The sequence below is a fragment of the Rutilus rutilus genome (genome assembly GCF_951802725.1).
Source record: "Rutilus rutilus genome assembly, chromosome: 5".
Classification (NCBI taxonomy): Eukaryota; Metazoa; Chordata; class Actinopteri; order Cypriniformes; family Leuciscidae; genus Rutilus; species Rutilus rutilus.
In genome coordinates, this window is record NC_140213.1 from 33,441,542 (window position 1) to 33,461,808 (window position 20,267).

The 20,267-nt window shown below is 39.2% G+C and overlaps 1 protein-coding gene across 6 annotated transcripts in view; it reads left to right on the top strand.

Moving 5' to 3' along the window:
* The first annotated feature begins 12,672 nt into the window (after positions 1-12,672).
* The window catches only part of pclob (piccolo presynaptic cytomatrix protein b), a 94,330-nt gene continuing 86,735 nt past the window's right edge, over positions 12,673-20,267 (top strand). For all 6 annotated transcript variants that reach the window (XM_084409317.1, XM_084409321.1, XM_084409319.1 and 3 more), the window contains exon 1: positions 12,673-12,927. The gene's annotated coding sequence lies outside the window, so the exon portion shown is untranslated. The remainder of the gene's footprint in view (positions 12,928-20,267) is intronic.

The window sequence follows — 20,267 nt, forward strand, 5'->3', positions numbered from 1 at the left end:
TATGCAAAATAACACAAAGTGAAAATAAACTGGAATTTAAGGGTTACGGAAACAACACTTATCATGGTAAATACACAATACTAACATGAACAGTTAAAAACATATGGACACTGATCCTGAGTATTGGCGCATTAAATCGAAGAGTGCGAGCTACGAGCACATTACAACGGCTGACAGGACAGGGAAGTTCTGGAAGTTTCTGAGGTGAGAGACATTAAAATAACGTTATAACAATGACACTGATGTATAGCCTGACAACATCTCATCTGACTGCAGATACTGAATAAGGACAACACATTTTCTTATGCACTCTACTTAAACTGTGTCTGGCAGAAGTGTCAACACCTTTCATCCATGTTTTTCAAAATAAAAGCCTCTCATCAGAAAAACATAAAATTACATTGTTTTTGTTTCTTGGGTCGCGACCCACCAGTTGAGAAGCAATATATATTCATCATATATCGCAGCGGAGTGGCTCTGCATTTACTGGGAGTCGTGGTGGGGAACAGATCGTAACACTCCCGCAGAATCCACCACAGCCACCACCATCACGGCCACCACACCAGAGTCCTCTGTTATTATGGCTGCCACACCGTAGTCTTTGGACATCATGGCCACCATGCAAGTGGTCCCAGTGCTTCTAAGTTTGGTGGTCCCAAGTCCAGCTCTTTCTAGTCCGGTGGTCCAAGGTAATTTCGGTAATGGTCACAGAATAGGTGTGTTTGGGCCACACGCACTTTTCTCGAGGCGGCAGCATCCGCCACAGCGCATCCTGACCACTCTGTCATGAAGGCCGTCCAAGCCTCTGCTGCGCCATTGCCTCCTGATCCCCAGTGGTATTTGGCTTCGTCTGCTCCACCCTGGAGGTTTTCTGCTCCACCATGGTGGTCTTCAGCTCCGTCTGCTCCGTCTTGGAGGTCTTCTGCTGTGCTGTGTGGTCTTTGGCTCCGTCTGCTCCGCCTTGGTGGTCCCCTGCTCCGTCTAGTCGACTTGGGGGTCTCCAGTTCTGTCAGTTTCGCCTTGGTTCCCTGCTCCATCAGCTCTGCCCTGGTGTCACCGTGCTCTGCTTGCTCCGCTCTGGCGCCCCGCTCTGCCGGCTCCGCCCTGGCTCCATGCTCTGCCGGCTCCGTTTCTTGGTCAATCGTTGTCTTTGCACATTTTTTAAAGCTGTTGCATTCTTGTTCCCTGTTTGGATTATGTTCCCGTTCCCTGTTTGGATGATCTTTGTGTATTTTGAACAAACTACGCTGCACTTGGATCCTTGGCCCTCCTTTTCCTTGCCTCTACTTAAAAAAAAATTATATCCTGGTTGTAGCACTTTTATATAAACTGGTGGTCATTATGTTTTTCATTCCTTTTAACACAATGAATCACTAGAACCTTATGACCTGATGGTCAGTCTTTGAGCCTTTTAACAGCACCAGAATTTGGAAATACAGTATAAAAGAGGTGCCAAAGCTGAAAGTTATCTATGAATCATTTCCTGAAGATACATAAGTTCTTCTTTTCTTACTGAGCACTTCTTTTCATTCCGTTGGTGTAGATTTAGGCTAATTTTAGTCTCTTGAAAGGAAAACTAGTCACACACTCATAAGCAGGGATGTATGCTCAAATTCATTCAAAGCAAGTTTTATTGAACTCATTCGTCTCATGAGAAGAACACCTCTCACAGCCGGCTTCCTGTCTTTAGCTTTACTCACCTCGCCCACAGACTTCTTTTTATAAAAGATTCCTGAAAAAGTGTGTGAATGTGGTGTGCTTGTAGATGAAAGGCTTCCGTTGACAGTGCAACAGCGTTTTGAGGAGGTGTCTTATCTCTTCTTAACACACAGATATCCTCCTAACATTTAGCATAGTCACCAAACCTTTAATTGTGAAGTCCTTTAATGTGAATTATGTTTTCAATTCATCTTGCTTCTATAATTTTATGTATTTTTCAGGATATTCAGATACTTTGATTTTATACATCAGGAATTGATTGTATCGTGAAAAGTTGGCACGGCATACCTTCATAGAGCAAGAAACAATGTTAGTTTGCTAAAGCAATGCTATATAGCACCGAAGAATCTGCAGCAACATGCGTGCATTATGAAAATAAAGTCCATTATTAATGAATGAATGAATGAATTAGGCATTTATATAGCGCTTTCATATGTACTACTGTACACCCAAAGCGCTTTACAATCACATCAGGGGATCGCTCCTTAATCCTTAAAGGTGATCTAAGTAACTTTTTTACCTTAACTGAACAGCTTCGGAGTCATTGGAATGGTTATATTACTTATTTCGGGTTGAATGGTGGTCGTTTCGCACCCCCCTGGTGCCCGTGAGCGGAAAATCCGCACTTGCAACTTTGAGCCGGCGGGCCGCCGCGTCAGGAAGTATCGCGTGATATCAGGTCTCGCGATGTAAACAATTGCTTTACGGCCAAAAGAAATCTGCTAAAATGCTGTCATTATTGCGCTCCCTCACGCTGTTCGAACCCGAATGAAGAAGACGTTTTAAAGAATGTCCCATCTGCTTTGATGTCGTTGATCTGCTAGCCTCTGGTGTCTGAGAATCGCCAACGAGTTTTTACAACAGTGTTGTCAAATATCTATTCCGAAGCTGTGGGGGAGCTCTAGAGAGAAACCTGCGAGCAAAAAGCGAGAATACAGCGAAGAAATCCCGAAACTACTGAGCTCCGCTTTAAAGGAATACTTCACCGATTAGCATTAAGCTTTGTATCAGTAGAAACCCGGTAGTATTTTTGAATGACCGTGCTTCCCTCCCTCATGTCCCCCTGAGACGAGATATTTTTGTATTGTGTGTCTGGAAAAAAAACTCAGATGACGCAAAAATCATCATTTTGCGTCATCGGAGGCTTTTTTGGCCAGAGGCTAGAGACTACAGCCAGTAGCTAGTTCCACATGTTTTCAACCCGCCCATAGGGGGTGGGATCTCACAATAAAACGGTGTCTTTTCAGTTTCGAGTCAACTACAGTAGTAGCCTATTTGTATCATTTCTTCCGATACTGCCCTCTGTAACCGGTAGGCGTGGCTTGGGAGTGGCCTTGAAGGGCAGCGAAGCAAGTGCATTCTGGGAGTTGTTGTCTTTCATCCACATGAGCCAAAAATACATTTTCTGGCTTTTCTCAGTCTAGAAGGCACCAACTTCTAAAATAATTTCACATTTCTACTACATAAATGACTAAATACATATTCATCTTTCCAGCGGTGAAATAACCCTTTAATGTTGACGTTAAAGGAATAATTCCACCATTAAAAAAAATAAAACTCAGTCATTATTTACTCACCATCGTGTTGTTCCAAACCTGTATGATTTTGTTTCTTAACGGAACCCAATCGGAGATGTTTAGCAGAAAGTTTACATTGTTTAGTTTTTTTCATGACTGTGATTTGTAAACATAAAAGGCACCATAAAAGTAACCCATTTAACTAAAGCATTGCATTGCAAGTCTTTTGAAGTCAAATGGCCTACAATAAAAATGGTTACTCAATAAAAAATATTGCCTTCTATTTTAGCTCTCAAGAACCAGTGAAGTTTGATGTGATGCATTTTAAAGGTCAGTAAATGATGGCTGAATTTATATGTTTGGGTGAACTGAAAGAAAACCATAAATGTAAAACACTATTAATGTATGCATTAAAGGGAGCTGACTGCAGTTTTAACTAAATCCAATTACTGTACCTGGTGAGTTACCATTTCAATAATCCATCAAACACATTGTAAGTACTAATAATTATTTGTAATCTTTGCTGACATTCTCTTTCAGCTTTACTCTGGCACTCTCAGACATGTTAAATCCTTTGAAAGGCTTTCATGTGATGCTCCGGCGCTGATATCATCACAGAGCACGGCTTAGTCCCACTGTTCTTTATCAAAGTTCATCAGCTCTCAAATAAACACTTGTCTTTGACTTCAGAATGATGCCAAAGGAGGCTGAGCAAACATGTTATCTAAAACCCCAGGCTGATTTTCCCAGCATCCATTAAAAAGCAGATTTTCCAAATATTGCAACTTGGTTCAGGATAAATCCCAAATCAGTTTCTCACAAATTTAACAGCAATAATTACTTTTTGCCAGAATAGATCTGATGCCGCTGCTGTGAGCAAATAAGACATGCTGCTGCTGTACAGTATAGCATACATGAATTACTCATAGCAGATCTAAACAGGTGGAGCTGGGAAAGGTGGAGGGTTTCTGAAAGCACACTGCAACTGCTATAGCAAATGGTGACCAGCTATTGAAGGTTGAGCAGCAAGCTCATAGGCTACTGATACAGCCGGAACCAATCAGCTGTGCCCTTTAGAGAATGATGTGATTGCAAGCAGATTGAGTTAAGGACCTATCAGCCTGCGCCATCTAGAGTTTCATGACATAACTTTGTTTTTTGATCAAATAAATGCAGCCTTGATGAGCATAAGAGACTTTTTTTTTTTTTTTTTTTTACTAAATCTTGTAACGACGTTCAAGTTCAGGGAAAAAAGAGGCATGAACCGGCAAACGTTCAACATACCCTTTAATGTCAAAGTAAATAAACACTTCACTTATAAAACTAAGGTAAAGCGACAGCACCTCACAGATGACTGCCGCACAAACAAAAATACAACACAACGTAAGAACAGGCCTGGTCCTCTCTCTTCCATGGGACTTGCGTCAGGTGTGGCGTGCAGGTGACGCTCATTATCACTCGCGGCATCAGCTTCGTTCTGTTCCCAGGGCTCTCGGCCCCACCCTGCTTGCCACACTTACCCAACCCAAACTTTTGAATGGTGGTGTATAATGAAATTGTCATTAAAAATGTTAGTGATGATGCTTTTTTTGGTTGAAATATAGCCTGGACATGCCCTTTGGATTTACCTGTTAACTGAAGACAGAAAATCCCATTAGGATAACCCTGAAAATGTTCTATTTTTCAAGACAGCAGTAGCTGCTGCTGTTGTTGTTAAGAACAGAGGTCACATAGGATAGCCATCAGTCCCTGCTCTGCAGAGCACAGTACAATACATCACATACAGTCACGCAAACACACTCAACGCTCCTACACTAAAGGCTCCGCTTTACTCACACAGCCTGGAGCACAGTTATGGAGGAGGACAGCGAGGGAGTGGAAGTAATACCCACAATTCATCTGCCTGTGTGACACTTCACCCACTACAACTCAGCGTGAGCACGCAGACACTGACTCAGAGAGATGGAGAGGAGAGATAGTGGCACTAAAAGAGACAGAAGAGATAGAAATGTAAAGCAGAGGACTAGTTTGAGTATTCATCAGCCCTGAAAAAAGAGAGGACTGACATTTATTATGGATACTAATCATGTACAGTGCTACCAAACCTTAATTTGGCAAAAAGGATGCTAAAATTCCTTCCATACAGCAACAATATAGTTGTTTTTTTTAATGCATTTAAAAAAAGAAAAGAAAAAAAGAAACATATACAGACCCTTTCCAAAAAATTTGAATCTCATGGAAAAGTTTATTTATTTCCATAATTCCATTCAAAACGTTAAACTTCCATATACACTCACCTAAAGGATTATTAGGAACACCATACTAATACTGTGTTTGACCCCCTTTCGCCTTCAGAACTGCCTTAATTCTACGTGACATTGATTCAACAAGGTGCTGAAAGCATTCTTTAGAAATCTTGGCCCATATTGATAGGATAGCATCTTGCAGTTGATGGAGATTTGTGGGATGCACATCCAGGGCACGAAGCTCCCATTCCACCACATCCCAAAGATGCTCTATTGGGTTGAGATCTGGTGACTGTGGGGGCCATTTTAGTACAGTGAACTCATTGTCATGTTCAAGAAACCAATTTGAAATGATTCGAGCTTTGTGACATGGTGCATTATCCTGCTGGAAGTAGCCATCAGAGGATGGGTACATGGTGGTCATAAAGGGATGGACATGGTCAGAAACAATGCTCAGGTAGGCCGTGGCATTTAAACGATGCCCAATTGGCACTAAGGGGCCTAAAGTGTGCCAAGAAAACATCCCCCACACCATTACACCACCACCACCAGCCTGCACAGTGGTAACAAGGCATGATGGATCCATGTTCTCATTCTGTTTACGCCAAATTCTGACTCTACCATCTGAATGTCTCAACAGAAATCGAGACTCATCAGACCAGGCAACATTTTTCCAGTCTTCAACTGTCCAATTTTGGTGAGCTTGTGCAAATTGTAGCCTCTTTTTCCTATTTGTAGTGGAGATGAGTGGTACCCGGTGGGGTCTTCTGCTGTTGTAGCCCATTCGCCTCAAGGTTGTGCGTGTTGTGGCTTCACAAATGCTTTGCTGCATACCTCGGTTGTAACGAGTGGTTATTTCAGTCAAAGTTGCTCTTCTATCAGCTTGAATCAGTCGGCCCATTCTCCTCTGACCTCTAGCATCAACAAGGCATTTTCGCCCACAGGACTGCCGCATACTGGATGTTTTTCCCTTTTCACACTATTCTTTGTAAACCCTAGAAATGGTTGTGCGTGAAAATCCCAGTAACTGAGCAGATTGTGAAATACTCAGACCGGCCCGTCTGGCACCAACAACCATGCCACGCTCAAAATTGCTTAAATCACCTTTCTTTCCCATTCTGACATTCAGTTTGGAGTTCAGGAGATTGTCTTGACCAGGACCACACCCCTAAATGCATTGAAGCAACTGCCATGTGATTGGTTGATTAGATAATTGCATTAATGAGAAATTGAACAGGTGTTCCTAATAATCCTTTAGGTGAGTGTATTATAGATTCAGCGCCCACAACTTAAATTATTTCAAGTATTTAGTTGTTTATTTGTACATAATTTGGGCTTCCAGCTCATAAAACCCACGAAAACATGATTTCAAAAAATTTGAATATTACATGAAATCACACAGTAATTACATAGTAATACCATGGTCATTGAACCAGGTTTTGGACGGCTGCTTTGACTCTGGATTTAATAAAGCACAGTGGACCAAAGTCCTCTTTTCTGATGAGAGCAAATTTTGCATCTCATTTGGAAACCAAGGTCCCATAGTCTGGAGGAAGAATGGAGAGGCACACAATCCAAGATGCTTGAAGTCCAGTGTGAAGTTTCCACAGTCTGTGTTGGTTTGGGGAGCCATGTCATCGGCTGGTGTTGGTCCACTGTGCTGTCCACTCAACGCAGCCGTCTACCAGGACATTTTCAGAGCACTTCATGCTTCCTTCATTTTCCAGCAGGATTTGCAACTGCCCACACTGCCAAAATAACCAAATCCTGCATGGTTCAATGACCATGGTATCACTGTGTAATTACTGTGTGATTTCATGTAATATTCTAATTTTTTGAAATCCTGTTTTCGTGGGTTTTATGAGCTGGAAGCCCAAATTGTGTACAAATAAACAACTAAATACTAGAAATCGTTTAAGTTGTGGGCCCTGAATCTATAATCTATGGAAGTTTAACGTTTTGAATGGAATTATGGAAATAAATAAACTTTTCCAAGATATTCAAATTTTTTGGAAAGGGTCTGTATATACCTATCATAGATGTCATAGAGATAAACCTCATAAAGATGGATATAAAACTGGTTTATTTGAATGCAGTTGCATGCTGTCAGCACATCAAAGAAAAATAAAGGCATGCATTTGAAAGAACGGAGTAATTTGGTGAATGGAATATTAAGGGGCCGAAAACAGATTCCTGTGGGACATCCATGGGGAAAGTGTAATGCCAATGTGTTTAGTGGGTCATGCAGTGCAGTGTTGCCAAGTCTGAGGTTTTCCCACAGAATTATAGGCTACTTTTAAAGTATGCCATGGCCTGATCTGAGCATTGAGCGTTTGATATGACAAGTTACTTGGCAATGATGACGGTTTATCAGGGTCAGTTTTTATTCATGTTTTCTAAAACTGCTACTTTAATCTAAGAACTTTGTATTTGCTTTGTAAGCAGTATTTTGAGTTTTAGTTTTGGACTAGTTTTGATTTGATTTGATGATCTTTATCCTGGTGAGAACATTGTGACATTGACTGATGAGTTCAGAGCATTCCAGGACTTTAATGAAAAAGGGAGGAAGAACTTTTGAAGGCCATTTCTTACATCAGTCAGTCCTGAAATGTTGACATTAAAATATAATGGGACAAAACCAGTGGTGTTCAAATAGAAGGACAAGCACCTTTGCCCTTGCAGGATTAAACGGCATCCCCTAGAATATCAAAATTGGTGTGTCTCAACTGACCTCTGTTCTCTTTCACTCTGTAAAATAGGAAGAGCTTATCCAACCACTGTCAGGATGGAATGTGTTTAATCTGAGAGTTATAACCCTCCATTTGGGTATTCACGTCGTCATATCCGCTCTGTAATCTCACATACTCGTGTACGCACATTACATAATCACGGCCGTTGCTCTGTAAAAACATAACATCTGTTACTCGGGCAGCAAACACATGCTGACAGCTCAAAATATACAAGAAGAGACACACCGCAGGAAATATTTATTTTTAAATCAATATAATTGACTTTTAGATCTGCATGGCTTGTACACCTCGACACACCATGTCATAAATCACAATTACAGTTGAAATTGGACAATGTCACCAAGACATTGGGTTTCATTCTCTAATAATGTTGATAAGTATCCTTAGGTGTGCTGATTTTTTTTCTTTTGTGTGTGTGTACGTGTGTGTGTACATGTGTGTGTGTGTGTGTGTGTGTGTGTGTGTGTGTGTGTGTGTGTGCGCGCGTGTATAAAGATAAAAAAAAATACATATATGATATGAAATACTATATATATATATATATATATATATATATATATATAAAACATTGTTTTACATTATACTTTATATATTTAAATTTGTTCTAAAATTTGTCGTTACTGTAGAACAATTTAAATGATGACTCATGAGTTCTGCATGGAAATAATTGCACAGGTTCTATGCATAAATATATGCTCACGGTTAGAGAACAAGACCTACTGTGTTTTTACATAATCTCTTACAACCCTCCAGTTGGTCAGCTCAAGCTCTAAAGCTTTAATCTGTGAGTGTTGGATATCGAGTGATACAAGTGATGAAAAGTGTTTGGCTAAGATGTGTGCTCCCTGAGCAAATTGAGTTTGTGCAAGGGACAGAGTGTCTCATTACTTCAGCTTCAGTCATCTAACATGAGAGGTTGTATTCTGTGTTAGAATATATGGTTCATTGCAGTCTCACATCACGACATCTGACAGTTTAATCATAGAAGTCAATGGCACTATTCTCGTTGCATTTATTTCCTTTCTAACAGGTGCCCTCATAAATTCAGCTAACCCAACACGTGTCATTCATACAGACCTTGTCCCTTAGGAAAGCTGCTGAAGTGGCGAATGTAATGTATATTTTTATTGCTGTATTATGTGATAGCATCAGTGTGGTGAGTGACAGGCAGGCTCTCATTGACCACGGGCCAGCTAGCGTGTGTTTGGACAGTAGCAGTGGCAACAGCTGTGTGGCAGTGACGGCCCATAAATATTTGAGAAGAGACTCGATCTCTCAGTGCAGCACTGGATTACAGTAACCTCCCTAACTTTACACCCCCGTGGGCATGCAGAGCCAGTGAAGGTGATATTGAAGTATAACTTCTCTCCTGGTCATGAAAGTTACACCTGAAAAGTGATGCTATTTTTCTTCTGTGTTCTCTTCCACAACAACCGGGACATGAAACTCAAGGTCATCGAGTTCAGTTGCTTTGAGATGCGACGAGAAGGCCAAGGACATTCATTAGCAACCATTGGGAAAATGTGCCTCTCTCTGCATTTACTGCAGTTTCCAACTGAAATTAACTCTATACCAACAATTTGTATTCCTTTCACAATTATGATTACAGGGGTAGATTATCAGTTAAGAAAGACTTATTTTTGTATGGTTCCTTTGTTAACTCTGTTAGCTAAAATGAGTCACAGCTAAAATGAGTCAGAATACTAATGTTAACTGCTATGCAATTTTATAGTGAATTAAAGGGGAAAACCAAGTGTAAAACAACAATTTTGATTCATTTTGGCAATGCTGCTCTTTGAAGAGGCAAATATGTGTTTCTGATGGTTTTGAAGTTTAATAGGTAACTCTGAATCCAGCATGATTGTTCACTCATTTGCTACACATAAAAGTGTTCAGCAGTGCAGATGTTAACACGGCACTCCATATGCTGGGAATAGTGTCATTAGGCACCTGCCTTTGTTATATCAAATCATAGAGAGAGAACAATTATGAACCTCTAAGCAACATCTCAGTGCTGCACCACTAGAAAATGCTTTGCATTTTTATTTGAACATTGTATGTGCAGTTTGAAGTCCCTTAAAATATTCGAAATAATAGCATGCTGAGAAATAGTTTACAGAGACTAAGCTGCAAAGCAAATATCATTGTGAATACATAAACACTTGATCACCCATATTTAAGCATCAACAAAGCCTTTTCAGCGCTGCATAAATGTCTGAAGTTTTGATTAAGATGATTATTATTATTATCATTATTATCATTAAACGATGGTTATAAGTCCTTGATAATTTCAGTCTGGCCTAAAAAGTTTTTGTGCCACATTTCAGGTCAGATTGATTTGGTTATTAAGAAGGCGTTGCACCAACTACACTGGACTCAACAGCAAACCCACAACCTGTACAGTAAGTATGCACTACAATTTATTTCACATGTAAAGATAGTATTCACATAGTCTTAAAGGAACCGTAGGGGGGGGAAAATCCATTATAATGGTCAGCAACAGCCCATGAGAGTTAATTTAGTTGCATAAAAGCTATAACTCACTTCCCTATCATTGTAATTGCACATAAAAAAAAAACAAAAAAACAAACACTAATGAAATCCCAAAAACTTTTGATTTGTAACCATATTGGAACATTCAAATGTCAAGCGCACAGTGCAGCAGATGGTCTCTGAATGTTTGCTTTCAGCTTGAAGACATGTTGAGGTCTGTATCCACATTGTTCCCAAAAGCAAACATTTACTAAATGATATGCCTGAGGTCTGGAGAGAGTGTGACTCATTAAAACAACATAGAGAGTCGAGGGCAAGACTTTTGAGATAGGTTTTATCCCCATCTTGTTTTACACTTCGTCAATTATACAGTGCTTAGTGTCTAGACCTTGCTATTGCATTACTCCATCAAGGACAGCATGTGGCAGGAAAATGCAGCTTCGGTAAGCACCTCACCTAAAAACTCATCAACAAGCCATGTCAGTCAAGCCTTCATGGTTTAAACATCCTCTCGCTCTGTGATTTATCTCATTCATTTATTCAGAGAATGTCAATGGTGCATCTAGCTGTAAATGTTTTACTATCTATCTATCTAACTATATATCTATATATCTATATCTATATCTATATCTATATCTATATCTATATCTATCTATCTATATATATACCCAGACAGCACCACATCTAGTACACGTGGATTTCTAGACTTCTAGACCTTCTGGGAGAGGTAGGATGTCTGTATAATATAATATAATAATGTATGGAATAATTGACGAAGGACTGTTGAATTATTACAAAATAATGCACTTGTTGCATTATAGTGTGTATTTACTGTATTTTCTAATAATTGTACAGTCAATTATTCCTCTTACACACAATTAAGACATTGTTCAGAAGTTGAATTTCAAGACATTTGTCAGGTTTTTTTGTCAAAATGCTCTTTTGTTTAGGACTAATTTCTTACGCATCTCATCCCACACCTCCGTTGCTAATTCCATAACATCATTTTAAAGCTAGTAATGAAGGCTTGAGCCATTTATAGCAGACTAATGCAGTTATTAATGCAGTTATCTGAGAGAGAGAGAGAGATTTAGCATGTGTGAATTGCCTGAGTCTGTGCGTTTCTCAACAGTATTCGGCAGCAATGTCTCTACTAATAGAAAAGGTTGATCTGCTTCAAGAACAGCGAAGTTATTACCTCACTAGTGAGAAATGTCTTTTAGCTTTTAAGTTGCTAAACTATTTTACTGATGAAATCGTCAGAGCAGCGCTGACAACGCGTTTCTGCATGAATGTGTCTCTGCACTGTATGTGTGTGCGTTTGAGTGGGAGAGAGAACGGGAGAAAGAGAGTATGTGCTTTCTATACATAATAAAACGTACATTTGTGGGGGAAAAAACATAAATATTTCATCGTTTTTATCCTATTGTTTTCTATATTTTCTTTATTGGTCAGTGTCGTTGTGGGTTTTGGTTCTTTTGCTGTTGTAGGCTGTAAGGACCTTTGAAATAAATTCAATCTTGGCGAAGTGATATGAACATGTAATGCGGTCAAGACCAACCAATCAGATTGAAGCATTCAACTGCCCCGTAGTATACAATACAATACAATACAATACAATACAATATATACAACTGTATTATATACTCATATGTACAGCAGTTGCAGTTTATAGTGCTTTCTGTAACATAAGCTGAACCAGTAATGGTAAAAACCCACCCACGCCATCCTCAAAACCTTCATATACCAGGCAGGATCTTTTAAGTACATAATCTCCTGCTGATTCTTGTCTATGCTCCCTCTATATCTGTTATCCACAGCTGCCTATCTCTCTCTCTCACTCTCTCCTGCTCTCTCACAACACATCACTACTGACTTCCTGCCTGCTCCTGATTGGTCTGTATGAGCAGGAGGAGATTAGGGCAGTCCCTAGTCAGCTGGAAGGGTGTCCAAAAGAGTGCCAGGATAGAGAGAGAGAGAGATGCTGTCGCTTTAAGAGTATTTTTAGGCTGATAGTTGATGATGGTCAGTGGTGGGGAAAATCAGAGTTAGTGGCGGCAATGCAGTAGCTTCCTGTGAATATGGATGACAAGGGGAGACGCTGATGTATTGTGGATTTAACAGCTTTTATAACGCCATTAAACACACTGGACTTGGGGTATTTGTATGCGTTCAACCTTAATTTGTTGGGGCTAAAATTAGGTAAGTAGTTGCAATTATGTATTTGTTTTATTATTAATATAGAAAAGTTTTTTTGCTAGACTGAGTATTCAGACATGTTATTGGCTTCAAGATTATATAGTCAACAGTGTAACCGTACACTTGAAGCTTTACATCACACTTGGCTTGCAGATATGAAATGATCTTATGATGGAGGATGGGGGCTGGTTGACCACTGTGAACTAGCTGTCAAGCTATTTGTTTTTCTAGCTGGACAACCCAGCCCATCTTCTTCCTCTCCGAGGCAGATATTTAAATTTAATGAAACTGGCGAACAGTGTGTGATCAAGTTACAGTATTGATTACAGCCTGACCCTCTGCTGTACTTCACATGCAGAGAGGTTTGTGTGCATGTTTTCCTTTGATTGTGCGTATGTGTGTAGATTATAGTAGATTATAACATCCAATTAATAATACCAGCATGTGTGCTTCAAATATACTCATATTTCATGAATATATTCTGCTGAGACAAAGCAAGAATATGCAAGACCTTGTGTGATGAGTGCATGTGTGAATGTGTATTTGTCAACATCAGCTTGTTTAGCTTGTCCATCTGTTTGTGTCCTCATGTTTTTGTAGCCTACATGTATATTTTTTTGCAGTGATAATGCATGTTTGATTCCTTTTCTATAACTATGTTTGTTTTCGCATGAGAAGCTGAGACACCTAAAGAGGCTGAAAGAGGGAAAGTTTGTTTAAGGACATGAAAAATGTCAAAAGGTTTAGGCATGGTTGATGGAATAACATGTCAGGGCCAGTGAAGCAGCAGAGCTTACCGAAAGCAGGAGCGAAGACTTCCCCAGACATCAGTCAAACAAACACACACACACACACACACACACACACACACACACACACACACACACACACACACACACACACACACACACACACACACACACACACACACACACACACACACACACACACACACACACACACACACACACACACACACACACACACACACACACACACACACATAAACAAACAAACAGAAGAGCTATACATTGTCCAGAGGCAAGCTTCAATAAACCATTAAAATTAGATCACAGTTTTAATTTTTTTTAAGGTGATCCTAATGGTCTTCATACAACATAAATACATAAGGACAGCTATATTATAGTGTGTGAGAAAAATATGAAGTGTAATATTATAAAGACATGTTTAAATTAATCTTGTCCTAAATTAAATGATTGGCTTTTATATAGTCATTTTACTAAAACAAATAAATAAAATATTATCTGGAAAATACTGCATATGTGTACATTCATGTATGCAGTGGTGTAAATTATCTGAGTAAATGTAGGCTAAATAGTTAGCCTACTTAAGTATCTTTTTGCCTACTTTTCTCTTTGACTGAGTATAAAGATATTAGCAACTCTCTACTTGACTACATTTTTGAATAAGCATATGCACTCTTTACTCCAATACATATCTTGTGCGTTTTGCCTTTACTCTTTGCCTTTTACTTAAAGGTATAGCGGAGGATTTTCTTTTTCCGTGTGGATCATCAAGACTATTGGTCCTCCTAAGTGTCAATCATTCTGGTGATATGTTTACGTAAGGCCGTCGTACGTGCTCGTGCACACGATTCACACGATGGCGTGCGCTCAAAACACAGGTTGGGCTTCCCACTGATGCCTCAGTCGCGAAGTTTCTACTTGACAGGTAAAGTTTGGCATGATATTTGGAGAAATCCATTTAAAATCACTGCTAGTAAAAGTTAATGTAAGCTATTAGCTCGTGCATGCTCTCTCGTGCACACGTTTAATAGGCGTTCCCTCTCGGGAGCAGGTAGAGTGTTGCGCATGTGCATTTTTTCAAAAAGTGAAGAGGGCGGTTCTTTTCTAAAATTCGGGAAAATCCTCCGCTATACCTTTAAACTTGTCAAAAAGGATACTTTATGTGAATGTGAGTGCATTAGCAGGTATATGAGATGAGGACATGGCTGCAGCCGGTGAAGAGACCAAAACCAGCACATCTAGTGCAAGTAGGCTGTGACTATTTACTTAAAGGCCCACTGAAGTGCCTTGAAACATGCAGCATTATTCAATGTGTTGACGGAATTTCCATTGAAACAGGAACACAGGACATATCGAGCAGCTCCTCCCCTTTTTTTAAATAGCCAATAGCTTTTAGTTTATTTTTGCAGAGCCGTTGAGCCCGGCAAAGCTGCGTTTGACAGCTTATGACAGCCACAGTCTAATAGATTCCCCTTTTAGATTTAATATGAAACTGTTAATAAAACAAAACAGTGAACATAATCATGCTGAGGATGTGCACTTTGAAAAGTGTGTAATTTATGCTGCTGCATGGCACCAGTGTTATCACTTGTACTCGACAGCGCTGTTTCTAAAGCCGAGTCTGTCTAACCGTTTCTCCTCCTACATCGCTTTAAAATATAGCATTCTGTGTAGAATTCAAATGGGTCTGATCCGTTTTGTGGTCTGTGGCGACTCACGCATATGATCCGCTCTGTGCCATCGTGTCTCTGGACCGGAGCAGATTGTGTGCGGGCTGCGGCGGTTCGCGTGATATTAACGTGAAACCAGACTTATTTCGCCCCAATGGAGAGCATATTTACACTTTCTGAATCGTTCCCTGTCTCCTATATAATACATTATGTGCTTTTCACCATGTAGAAAATAGTAATTGTGTGAACAAGTGACCGATTTTAGCCGCAGCTTGTCTGTTTATGATGTAAATAGGTCCCCTTTAATATGTGGTTAGTGTTTCTCATCTATTGTTTTAATATTGAACAAATAATGTTATGGAATTATGTAATAATAATTTAGATTCTAGAGAGCATTGATTGGACAAAAAAATCTGATGAGAGGATGAAGTGCAGGGTGATGTCATCAAAATTGTTAATCCATATTGGCGGAAGTGATGGACTGTAAGTTTTTAACGCTTAAATCTTCTAAATGCAAATTTTGGCATTGTTTTGGAGCGCACTAGCTTATAGATAACCTTAAGGCTAACATATTCATACTAAAAGCATTTTTTTTTTTTTTTTCATGAGGACTTTAAAGGGTTGAAAATGAAATGCCAAAATGAAAATTCTGTCATTAATTACTCACCCTCATGTCGTTCCAAACCTGTTAGGGTTTAAACAGTCCATGTGTGGTTCAAATATAATGTTATGAAGTGACGAGAATACTTTTTTTTTTTTTTGTGCAAAAAACAGAACAAATACAAATATAACGACTTTATTAAAAAATGTCCTCTCTTCCGTGTCAGTCTCTGACGCTGTTCACGTTGTAAACACAGTGCAGCGCTTCTGGGTTCTACGTTAGAACGGCTGATCAGTATTGGCCAGCTCCTGCGTCAGCACCACATGCATGCGTCGAGAAGTTTTTGAAAGTAGTTATGCTTGTTTTTTTGCGCTCAAAAAGTATTCTTCATAACATTAAGGTTGAACCACTGTAGTTACATGGACTATTTTTAACGATGTCTTTACTACCTTTCTGGGCCTTGAAAGTGGTAATAATATTGCAGTCTGTGGGTTCAGAAAGCACTCAGATTTCATAAAAAAATAACTTTATTTGTGTTCCGAAGATGAACGAAGGTCTTACGGGTTTGGAATGACATGAGGGTGAGTAATTGATGACAGAATTTTCATTTTTGGGTGAACTAACACTTTAACGTTATTTTATTTATCCGTTATATTGAAGAGACCTTTTTGAATTTTGAATTCTTTTGAATTTTGCATAATAGGTCCCCTTTAATATGTGGTTAGTGGTTCTCAGCTATTGCTTTAATATTGTACAAATAATGTTATGGCATTATGTAATAATTAATAATAATGTGAACAGGCATTGTTTCTGAAGATGCCTTAATGTTTTGATAAGACTTGCTGCAGCCACATTATAATAGACATCGAGTTTAATATAATATCTACAGACCAACATTACTCTGCATCGTGAAGAGTCAGTGTCAAGGTTTCATTTACATTTATGCATTTGGCAGATGCTTTTATCCAAAGCGACTTACAATTTCAAGGTATACACATTTACATTCTTATCAGTTCTTGCTTTCCCTGGGAATCAGACACATGACCTTGGCGTTGCAAGCGCAAACACTCTACTGTTCGAGCTACAGGAAAGCCCTGTAGCCCTGTCAAGGTCCAGCACTTCTGAAACGTTTTCATAATGCATTTCAGAATGGCAGGTGTCACTTTTATCACAATAATCACAATACCTGATTGGTAGAGTCAGTTTGTGGCACATGCCCCTGGTGGTTTCAGTTTTTTAGTTGTGGCCACAAAATAGTGTCTATATACAGTATATATATATTTTTTATACTTTCAAATGATACAGCTGAACTGTCAATCCTATGCAAATCGGGTGGGTGCTGTTCAGTGCGTATGTTACAACATCTACATGATGCATGGGAGAAAGCGACATGTGTCACTTGGCTATTGGAGGTGCCACAACATATGCCGACATGTTCTGCAACAATGTCGGTGGCACATGACACAATCCATCGGCACATGTGACAAGTTTTAGTGCAACATGCCACTTTCCACTGGCATATGCCAATAAGAACCGGATGTGCCACCGAATGTGCTGCTAAGCATAGCCACATGTGCCAATGGCTTCTGTGCGTAGGATGCCGTGCCACTTAATCTTAATACCACCTCTCTGGTTTTCACTAGCATGTTGAGGACTAGTGCATCTGAGCTTACATTCAGTCCCAGACTAAAATGCATGTTTGATCTGTTTTAACTGAAATATTATTGATTATTGTATTTGATTTTGATATTTTTTTTTATGAAACAAATGCAAAACCCTTTCAGTCTTCTGAGCTTTGAAAGAGCGACATCTGAGCAATCAGAAGGGTGAGAATGGTGCTGTAACAATGTCTAGAGGAATATTCAGCCCAATCTGGTCGTGTGTACCCACACAGACACCCACCCACCCACACACCGACAAATGGTGGGAGAGGAAAAATGTTTCCAGCTTCCTAGTGTTTACGCTTCCCCACGCATGACGCAACACATAATCAGCACAACACACACACACACACACACGTCCATGCTCCCTCCCCCAACGCATGACGCGCAGGCCGAGTGGGAAAGTGATGCATGGGGGACTGAAGACATGCACGACTCACCATACACACGCTCACTCGCAGGAACAGGCTCTGGAGAAATGTGACTCTCTCTCTGGCTGTCTTGATCTGTGTGTTTCAATGGCAGAATTCTGTCTGCCCAGTGGCAGAATAGATAAATGGGGTGAATTTCTTGTTTACGTTAACATTACTGTATTAGAGCCAAATTAATTTCGGCAACACATATGTTTCCAAACGATTCCTGGCTCTCACCACCTACCTAATTCAAAACAGTTTTATATCCTTTATGAAAATATTTGATCTCAACACAAACCATTAACCTCATGCTAATGTAGGAAATCATATTGTATTAAAGGAATAATTTAGGCAAAAATATGAAAACTGATTGTTCTATCTTTCTATCTATCGTTCTATAAATCTATCGTTCTATATATCATTTTGTCTATCGTTCTATGTATCGTTCTGTCTATCCATCATATCATTTTGTCTATTGTTCTATCTTTCGATCTATCAATCTTTTGATCTATCTGTTGATCTATCGTTCTACTGTATATGTCGTTCTGTCTATATCGTTCTGTCTATCTATCTATATATCGTTCTGTCTATGCATCTGTCTATCGTTCTATCTATCATTCATCTATCAATCATTCTATATATTGTTCTATGTATCAAGTTTTAAAAGTCTTGAAGTTAAAAATTACAGTTAAATAAAATAACTGAAATTCAAAGAGATGTTATTCTTATTCCCTAAATTTCAATTTGAATTGCATTTCTGCATCCTGTTTTCTACTGTAATTTTAATTCAAATCAAATGCTTTAAGTAGATTGTAATTTAAAATGCATTCTCAGTTCAGTTCTGAACTCCGGTTTCTGGGTGAACTATTCATTTTTCTCCTTACCAATTTTACATCCTTAAACTTTGGCAACCAGGTGAAATCCATTAATGATATGGTTTCTAGACGTGCTGAATTTGCTGGAATAGACATTCCTCCTAATTGCATCTGACTCTGCATCATACAGTGAGGTGATGTATGATTATTCCATAAACCATTGCTAGACCATAGCTCAGAATGATTGAGGGCTTATTCTAAATTGATGAGAATTAATTTACATTGGAAAGGAGTAAATGGCAGTTATAGTTTTGGGCTTAATCCCCAGAGAGATGCCGGAGAGATGCAATCTGTGATGTAGCTTCTTGGCAGATTGTTTAGACTGCTCTTGTTCAGCGCATTGCAGGGTGACAGGCTTGGTCTACTGTCTTGAATGAACTGCTTCTTGTAGAAAAGTCGCCTGGGCTGTAAGCCAAGCACTCTTGATTTATGTGACCTCAATCCAACATGGTTTTCAGACTGGCTTCTGAATGAGCAGGTTTCCACTAGAGCAACTAGACATTTTAGAGAAATGTTTGATGAAAGGAAAAAAGAGAGAGATCGAATAAAGAGTCAATAAAATGATTTGATTTGAACAGGTTTGGCTTAGCTCAAAGCCTGATTAAAAGTAAAAGATAAGCACTTACGAAGAAATGCCTGGCCTTTAACAGTGTGTATGTGGTAATAGCTACTCATGATCTGCAAACATTGAAGGCTGTTGGTTTTTATATACCGGCCTTTTTAAATTTTAAATTTTGAAAATTCAATTCAAATGCTGACGCATATCATGAAAAAGCATCATTGCTCATTAAAGAACAGATTAACACTTCATTAGACGTTTATGGATCTTTGCCTCTTAAGATAAAGCCAAAAACTTTTTGGAAGTTAAAAGGCAGGTAGTTCTGAAATACTTTAGCAAAGTGATTCTGCAATGGTTTCACTTCAGATTTGCGATCCGACAGCACCACATTTGTTTATTGCACAAAAATGTACTTTTTAAAAAACATGTCAATGAACGGCATTGGCCCTAAAATAATTATTAAAATGACAAGACGAGAGGAAACATGACAATTTTGTAAAAGCATTACAACTGAATTTGTGTCAAAATGCAGTAAACTTTGATTGACCACACAACCTTTGACAGCAACAAGAAAATATGTAAAGTGTTTTCTCCTCTCTTTTAATAGTTGATAATCCTAATTGTTGTGACATGCTACAATTATAATACAACCATTTTTTTTTTTTTTTTTTTGGTTGCATCCCCAGCAGTTGTGAACCACTGCTTTAGAGACAGTAGGAAAGTAGAGATCTTATGTTGGCCATGTTACTGAAATATTTGAAGTCTTTGGATTGCCGAGAGCTCTATTCTGAAGAGGG